Genomic DNA, 8455 nt, shown 5'->3' on the forward strand with positions numbered 1-8455 from the left:
TTTCTCCATCTCCTGCGTCCATTCTGGTTGCTTGGTCCCCCGTCTCAGGGTCACCTTTCTTGATTCCTTTCCCCACTCACTTTTCTTTCCAACGCCCATCGACCAGCGAGGCTTGTGGTCCTGTGTCTCCACCACTTCTTCTCCTGAGGAATCTGGCCTCTCGGATCCCAACATCTGGCAAGGTTCCAACTGGGTCAGCGGCTCTCTTTCCAGGGAGTTGTCCCCCTCTCTTGCTCCATTGTCTGACATGGTAAATTTTTGCAAAATCCCCCGGCAAGGGTCTCCCGTCCAGGTGGATTAATTTTGCAAGTCCTGTCTAATGTAAGGACCCACCCCACTTTGCATCTTAAGAAGACAGAACTCTTGGAATAATTCTTCAAACAGGAATCCTTTATTAAGAAGAAGTGGTTGCAGGCGTGCTAGACAGGACTTGGGGTCCAAGCCCTCCCATTCAAGGTTTTAAGGGGTTCCCCAGTAGTCCCACCCAATCAACCCCCCTTCCAGTGATAGTTTCAGGTATCACACTTCCACCCCCTTTTTTCTTTCTTCCGTCTGGATGGAGACTTCAGATAAACTACATGAAAGGCAAATACCCTTCTTTGTTATGGTAAGGTTCTTTGGTGCTAACGCTTTGAGGTTACAATAAACACACATTCAGCATTCAGCTCCTTGAAGTATACTGAAGGAAGTGAGGGCCATAAAGCCCCTTTGTTCTCGCCCTTCTCTCCCTCTTATGGCAGAATCCAGAGAAGGCAGAATTGGGAGTTTCTATATTTGATAATTAAAGATGAAATATAATTGTATTCTGACAGGTGGTTTAGTTGCAGACTACACTGGAATACCAGGTGAACATGTTGCAGATTTTTTGGCAGTTCAAGTTCAACGGTTACTGGGTTGATGACTCTTTTTATGGGGAAAGGGCCAACATATTTTGAGCCCATATTTTTTTGTCCATGCAAAAAAAAATATTAATATTATTCTAAACTGTATAAAGGTTATGATATTCTTTTTGGAGAAATAGATGAATATATTACAAAATGAAATCTTCCAATGATTATAGATGAACAAAAACAAATTATGAATGGACCTATAACAATAAGGGAAGTCTTAGAAGCAATTAAAAAAGAGTAAATCAGGAAAGAAACCTGGGACTATTGGGTTTATATTATAAGTGTTTTGAGGACGAACTTTTATAACCATTACAAAGTATGATGAACTCTACAGGGTAGAAGCATACCAGAGACTTGGAAAGAGGCCAATCTTTTTAATACCTAAAGAAGGATAAGAAATTCCAAGCCAATATCATTATAGAATAATGGCTATAGGTTGTTTACAATGATTTTAGCTGAAAGACTGAAAATAATTTTGCTAGAATTTGTTCATGAGGAACAATGTGGATTTTTATCCAAAAAGCCAGTTTAAAAAGATGTTAGAACTGTGTTAAATATTTTGAAATGTTTGGACAACATAATGAAAAACAAGCCACACTGATGTTTTTAGATGCAGAGAAGTGTTTTGACAATTTGAATTGGACTGTCTTGTTTAAAGGTTTTGGAAGATATGAATTTTGGGGAGAATTCTGTAAAATGAATGACATCAATTTATACTTCACAGACAGCACAAATAATTAGTGATGGAGATTTAACTAACTATGAGATAAAAAAGAAACAACTGTCTACTTTTATATTTTAATTCTTGGAATATTAAATAGAGATATAAGATAAGATGAGACGATCATGGGTATAAAATTTTTTAAAAGTCATATGTTAAGAGCTTTTGCAGATGATTTGATTTTTATTTCAGCAGACTCTTTAAAGGAAATTGAACTTTTAATGAGTAAATTAAAAGAACTTGGAACATTAGCAGGCTTCAAGACTAATAAACAGAAGAGAGTTCACCCCGGGGATCATGGTGACATGGATGAAAGAAACTGGAGCTCCAGTTTCCTAATCAAATTTCGCTTCGTCTGGAGACCCAAAGAGGTCAGAAAGTCACCCTGGAGAGGCCACGAGGAGGAAGGGAAGCCTTGGGAGTTCAGAGCTTTAGAGGGGACAATCCAAACACTCTGCGGCATGCACAATGTTGCACTGCCTCTAACCTTTCAGATCTTTTCTTCTAAATAGATGCCCAAGTAGAACAAGAAATATTTTCCTCTGAGACTTCCAGTTTGTGATTGGGCCGTTGGCAGACGTGTAGGGCAATCGCTCCCTCCACCATCCAGTTTTCTCCCACTGGGGGACCCTGAAGAGGGTCGGAAGTCATCCTGTATGGGTGATGAGTGAGAAGAGGACCCCCAAGTGATTGCAGAAGGACAGCAGCCCTCCCATTTAATCCAGGGCAGCTCTTCAAACTGACGGGGAAAAGATCGGCCATCAACATGATCCAGCACTAAGCTGCTGACAGCCAAAGCCAAATTTACCAACAAGCACTTTTAAAGCAATGCGGAGGAATTGGGTGAGATCTTACCTTCTCTGTACCCCAAGTACTTTCCTGTAAAAAGCTTCTTGAAATTTCTTACCCCTGTGAGGAGAGAGGGAAGGGAACTTTTTCCTCCCAGCCTCTAAAATGACAGTGTTTGACTACCCAGAGGAAATAAAGCATTGAAAAGAACAACTTAATATAATTGGATTTATATCTTTTTGGAATTTGGGGACCCCAAAAGTTCCTACTCTTAATGAGACCTGCTATTTTATTCTATTTGCAAAGAAGAATTTAAATTGGATAAGAACTTAGCCGGGGATTTGAAAAAGACTTTAAATGCTATTGGGGACATCTTGTGGTGAAGCTTGGTACAGCAACCTATTATTTCTGACAAAGAGACTTGCTCACAGCCCAGGCCTGACCTTGGTATTATCTATGAGAAATTCAAAGTTTTGAGAGTAGCTGGGCAGTGGAATTGATCTCTAGGAACTGTGGAGGTGAACACTTACTGACTCTTGTTTAATAAACAGCCTTCACTAGAAAGACCATTTTCAACTACACCAGAAATGGAGGAGGGTCAGCAAAAATCTTGGCTATGCTAAAATCTATACTTGAAACTATTCTTACAGCTAACGAGACAATGAGATCCAATCTGAAAGACCAAGATGCCAGCCCAGATGTACAAAGCAAAACCTTGATTGCAACTAAAAAAAACAACATTCCAAAAAATAACAAAAGTGGAAGAAGGGAATACCAAGACAGAGGGCTTTAAAGATCAATAAGTACAACTCACCAAAAATCCAGACAATGAAACAACAACTTCAAAAATGGAAATGACTTTCTACACAAACCAGAAGAAATCTGAGAAAGAAGAAAGCCAAATCGAATTGAAGACAACTATACCAGAGCTAATATGGGGATCTGGGCCATCAGGGCGACAACTTAATGATTATAAATGGGCCAGTTCTTCCAGAAAATTGGCAACTAGATGGTCTCCTTCAATTCAAGTAACATACATAATAATGAAGGAAGATCTATTCAATGATTTAAAAGCCTGATTGGCAAAAGAAGAAAGCTAGAATTAGGTTGAAAAACTGGGGTCTTTTGATTTACTAGAGAGGATCCTAAATTGTCAACCAGTGGGCTAAAGGGAGATTTTGAAACAAGGGGAAATTTGACTATTAGATTTAAAATAGGTGGAAAATAGTAAAAAATAAGGGATTAATCTGTTTAATATTGAGGACTTAGATTCATAAGGGAAATAAAAACTAACTATTAGGAAGTAAGTTTGAACTATTAATTAGCGCAGATAATGTAGATGATCGAGCTAACAAAGGATACTTTATTATTAAGGTGATGATGTACTAGGGTGAGAAATATAAAATGTTTACGAAATAGAATAAGAATATATTTAAATAAGTAATATGTGCATTTTAGACATTATAATTTTTATGAAGTGAGATAAAGGAAATTTGGGTTACCTGAAAATCAAATACTATGGATATCAAAGGTCAATTGGAGTACTGTAATTAAAAATTAGGTAAAATTTAATGACAGGACATGGATTGTTTATAAAGATCTATTAAGATATGTATAAGCAAAAAATGTATCGATAAATGTGATAATGAAGTTTTCACTGAGTTTTATACAATTAGAAATTTACTAGCTTAAATATGATATAGTAAATGTTAAGGGAAACAGAGAAAAAATATTTGATGATGTAATCTTAGACATGTACTAAAGATTTTGTTATTGAACTATTGATTAACCCAATCACCATGTTGTTTTCTAAATACTCAGATGTAAAACTGGAAAACCAATAAATATTATATATATATATATATATATATATATATATATATATATATATATATATATATATATATATATATATATATATATATATGAAATAATCTCCTCTAACTCTTAACCAGATTATAAAAATGGTTGCAAGATTCCTTCTGTTGCCAACCTTTTGCTTTAGGTGGAATAAGAACCAAATAGTGTGTCTATGGATAATGCTATATCTAGAATGTGTTCTAGATAATTTTATGATTATTTTTAAATACAGGCTTCCCTGAATTCTTCAAAACATCACATGCAGCAAATTTCCATAAAGAGAGGCACTAAATCACTGAAGGGAGGGGAGTTTTGGGGAAATGGGTTCAAATGTTGTAACTCAAGCACATTGACCAATGTGCTCATAAATTGTAAGAGCTTTATTCTTTTTTTTTTATTAAAAAGTTTTATAAAAATTATACACCCCAAAGCCCACCCACTCTAAACCCCCCTCTCCCTCTCCCACTTCCCAGAGCTGAGTACAGGGTTACAAATATAATAATCATACTCTAACTAACATTAACCAACTATATAAATAACCAAGTCCACAATACGCTTTAACTCCCCTTTAACATAAACAAATTGAAAATAAACATAATAATAAAAACATAAACAAGTTAATATAATAAAAAAGTTCCACTATAATAAACTATTAATAATAATAATACTCTAAGATTCACTCATAAGCTAAATATAAAATTTTAATCCCATATCTATTCTAAATACAATCTATCCATCTTCTCCAAACCGAAATGTATCTTTGCTGTAAGTGATCCATCAAATAAAAAGAAATCCTAGCCATTTCTGCTAAATTTAACACTTTAAGCATCCATGCTTCTATAGTAAGCAAACAATCCTTCTTCCAATATTGCCCTACTAATAACCTTGCAACTATTATCAAATTCAACATCAAGTTAATTTCTTTGGCATCACAATCTATAATAACACCCAATAAAAATAATTATGGAATCAGTTGAATGTTCCACCACACCTTAATCCAAAAAAAACCTTCCCTTATTTATTCTAAATATATTCTATCAACAGAATTAACTATCAAATCTAAAACAAACATATTATTACACCAATTATTATCTTAGTACTTCCATTTACTCAATTAGATTGTGAAATCAATCCAAATTTCTAAAACCTTTTTGAACCAATAATTAAAATTTTACATCACATTCTTAAATCTAACTCTGGCCTTTCTTTTATACCAGTGGTTCTCAACCTTTTTAATACCGGGACCCCCAACCGGTCGTAAGTCGAGGACTACTCAACCGGTCGTAAGTCGAGGACTACTCAACTGGTGCAGCACCATTTGCAGAATGGGACTTTTGGTGGGCTCAGCAGGGCAGAGACAGCCTGGACAATTCCTATTGGCTTTTGAAAGCCAATAGAATTAGAATCTATTCAAGAGAGTCTATTCTATTGGCTTTCAAAAGCCAATAGAATAAAAGGGAGTAGCAAGCTAAGGAAAAGGGGAAAAAATGGCGGACTGCGTTGTTTGGCGACCCCCGTGAAATGGTCGTTCGACCCCCAAATGGGGTCCCGACCCATAGGTTGAGAACCACTGTTCTATACCAAGCTGGCTTTCGTAATATCACATTAATGACATCAAATCTCGGTATTTGAGTCAACAAGTTAATCTGATCAAAATTCTCTCCCCCCTCTTCCAGTATCATATGAACAATGTAGTCCATTTTATTCCATATTATAGTTTCAGCTTGTTTATCCAGGTTGTCATAACTTTCAATCAGTCGCGTCTGGCTGTCAATTAATTTTGGCAATGGAAGAACTTCACTCATAGTCCTTTTTTGATCTTCAAAGTACTCCATTTGTAGATAAACTTGTAAAATATCCTCCTCTGTAATATTTAAAGTCTCAATCTGGGGTTTTGGATCCAAATTTTTTCTAAAGTTCAATTGGTCAGTAAGTTTTTGCATCTTGAATTGAGTACCCTGTTGCATATAAGCTTCTTCTTGGCCTGTAAGTTGATCTTTTAAAATTTGGGACTCAGCTTGTGATTCTAGGTCTTTAATTTTTCTCCATGATTTCATCTCCTCTGCCATTTCCCCTATTTTTTTCAGTATCAGCTCATAACCCAGTCCAGAATTCAGTTGATAGTAACTTCTTCCATCTCAGATTGTGTATACTGTTGCATATAGGCTTCTTCTTGGCCTATAAATTGATCTTTTAAAGTTTGAGGCTCAGCTTGTGATTCTGCAAAATAATCTTTAATTTTACTCCATAACTTCTCCTCTACCATTTCCAATATTTTTTTCCAATATCAGCTCATAGTCAATCTGTCGGTCTACTTCCATAGTAAAAAAAAGTCTTTTAATCTTTTTGTGAAAACTATATTTATTAAGAATCCTCCTCCACACTTGACCCACAGCTATTTCCAAACCTTTGTCTTTTCTTCTTATTAATTCTTGGAGTAATTTTCGCCACCAGATGTCCTCAATAACTATAAAAAGCTCTTCTTTACACTTCAAAAGCCTTTATCTCATTAGAATTGAAAACAAAAGAGGCAGAGAAAAAGCAAATATCTTCAGTATAAGTAAATTTCATTTTCCCCTTAATACGTTGTTAAAACTTTGTTGCCAAATATATCTCTTTCTTGAAACTGTCCTTTCAAACAAAGAAACAGCATTCCAACACTATTTTTTCCTTTTAAGTCAAATCTTTCAAACAAAGAACCAGCATTCTGGCGCCATTTTTTTTTTGCTTTTAAGTCAAATTAGAATATGAAGATTATTTCTCCACGAGTTAAAGTTTCGAGCACTTGTAATTTTAACTTCTCCTGGTCAGCTCTGTCTGCTTTTAAATTACTCACAAGTCACTTTAAAATGCAGATGTGGATGCGGCGTCTTGCTTTGCTCCTGAAATTCAGAGCAAAGGTGTCCTGGAGTGCGGAGAAAGCCTCGGGCTCTGAGGAAACTCTCACCCTCCGACCTCCAAATACTTAAGGAGGTCCAGGGGAGCTCTACCTCTACCTGAGGAAAACTCTCCCCCCCTCTTCTCCCGAGAGGAAGGTTTTCAAGCCGCGGGACAGCTGATTTTCGCTGTCTCCGAGCACTTTTACACACTCACAGGGCTGGCAGCCAAAAGAAGGCTGCCATTAGCGTGGCATCTTCACTGGAAGTCGTAAGAGCTTTATTCTTAAGCACTATGTTATTCAAACAAATTTTCTTCCTTGTCTTATCTTCTAAGTATGGTGAAAACATTTTCCCCTCTTTTCTACAGCTGGATTTCTTATGTACATGGTTACCATGGCAGTCAAGGAGTTAAAATGAATCTTGTCACTATGAATTTTATTAGCATTCTTCATCACTTTGTACACGGTAGATTCACTCTGGTTAAAATTTTAGCCTAGAGTGGAGGTTCCTTCAGCAACTTTGGTGTGATGTAACATGCTCAATTAGAGGAATCCTTTTTCTTTTTCTTTTGGGTAAGAGCATTGGACAAGATGTTAATGGCTATTTTGATCCCAAATCAATACAGTACTGGGTAATGTAGTAATACCTATTGCAGGTGCTGAAATAAGTGGAAGATAGGATACACAAATAGAAGTGAACAACATAATGGTAGGGAAATGGTAGGGCACAAAGGAAATTTGATAGGGAAAAGTCTTGGCCTATTTCCAGAACATTGGTGTAAATTGACTCCGCTGATACAAATTGCATAACAGGGATTTTGTTTTTCCCATAAATCAAATTGTAGGATAAAATAAGATCAATCCCATACTAGCAAACTAACATGAAACAAAAGAAAAAAGGGAAGAGAACTTTTTTTTCTTTTTTCATTTGGAAATCTGATCATTGTTTGAAATAAACTTCAGGGGGCTTCTTAATATAGCATAATTTACATTTGAATGAATAACAATTTCAATAAGCTGGTAGACAGCTCTCACTCATTATTTCGACATATTTCTTGGTTGAAGCTTAAGGGAAAATTGTTCCACAGTGGCAAATACTGCTCTGTTCCCACTTATTTCTGTATCATTCTATTGGACTTAATCCTTCAGGGACTGAGAGACAGGTGTGCTCTGAGGGGAAGCATACATTAAATTTAAAAATTAGTGCACAGCACAGTAGATAAATGTATATACTTATTTCTTATCCTAACATTTAGGCATGTATGCATGAGAATAGCACTGCTAAACCAAGAACACTGTAAAACCAAGCCCACACAG

The sequence above is a fragment of the Crotalus tigris genome, unplaced genomic scaffold (assembly GCF_016545835.1).
Source record: "Crotalus tigris isolate CLP2741 ecotype Arizona unplaced genomic scaffold, ASM1654583v1 scf7180000017728.211934, whole genome shotgun sequence".
In the NCBI taxonomy this organism is placed as follows: domain Eukaryota; kingdom Metazoa; phylum Chordata; class Lepidosauria; order Squamata; family Viperidae; genus Crotalus; species Crotalus tigris.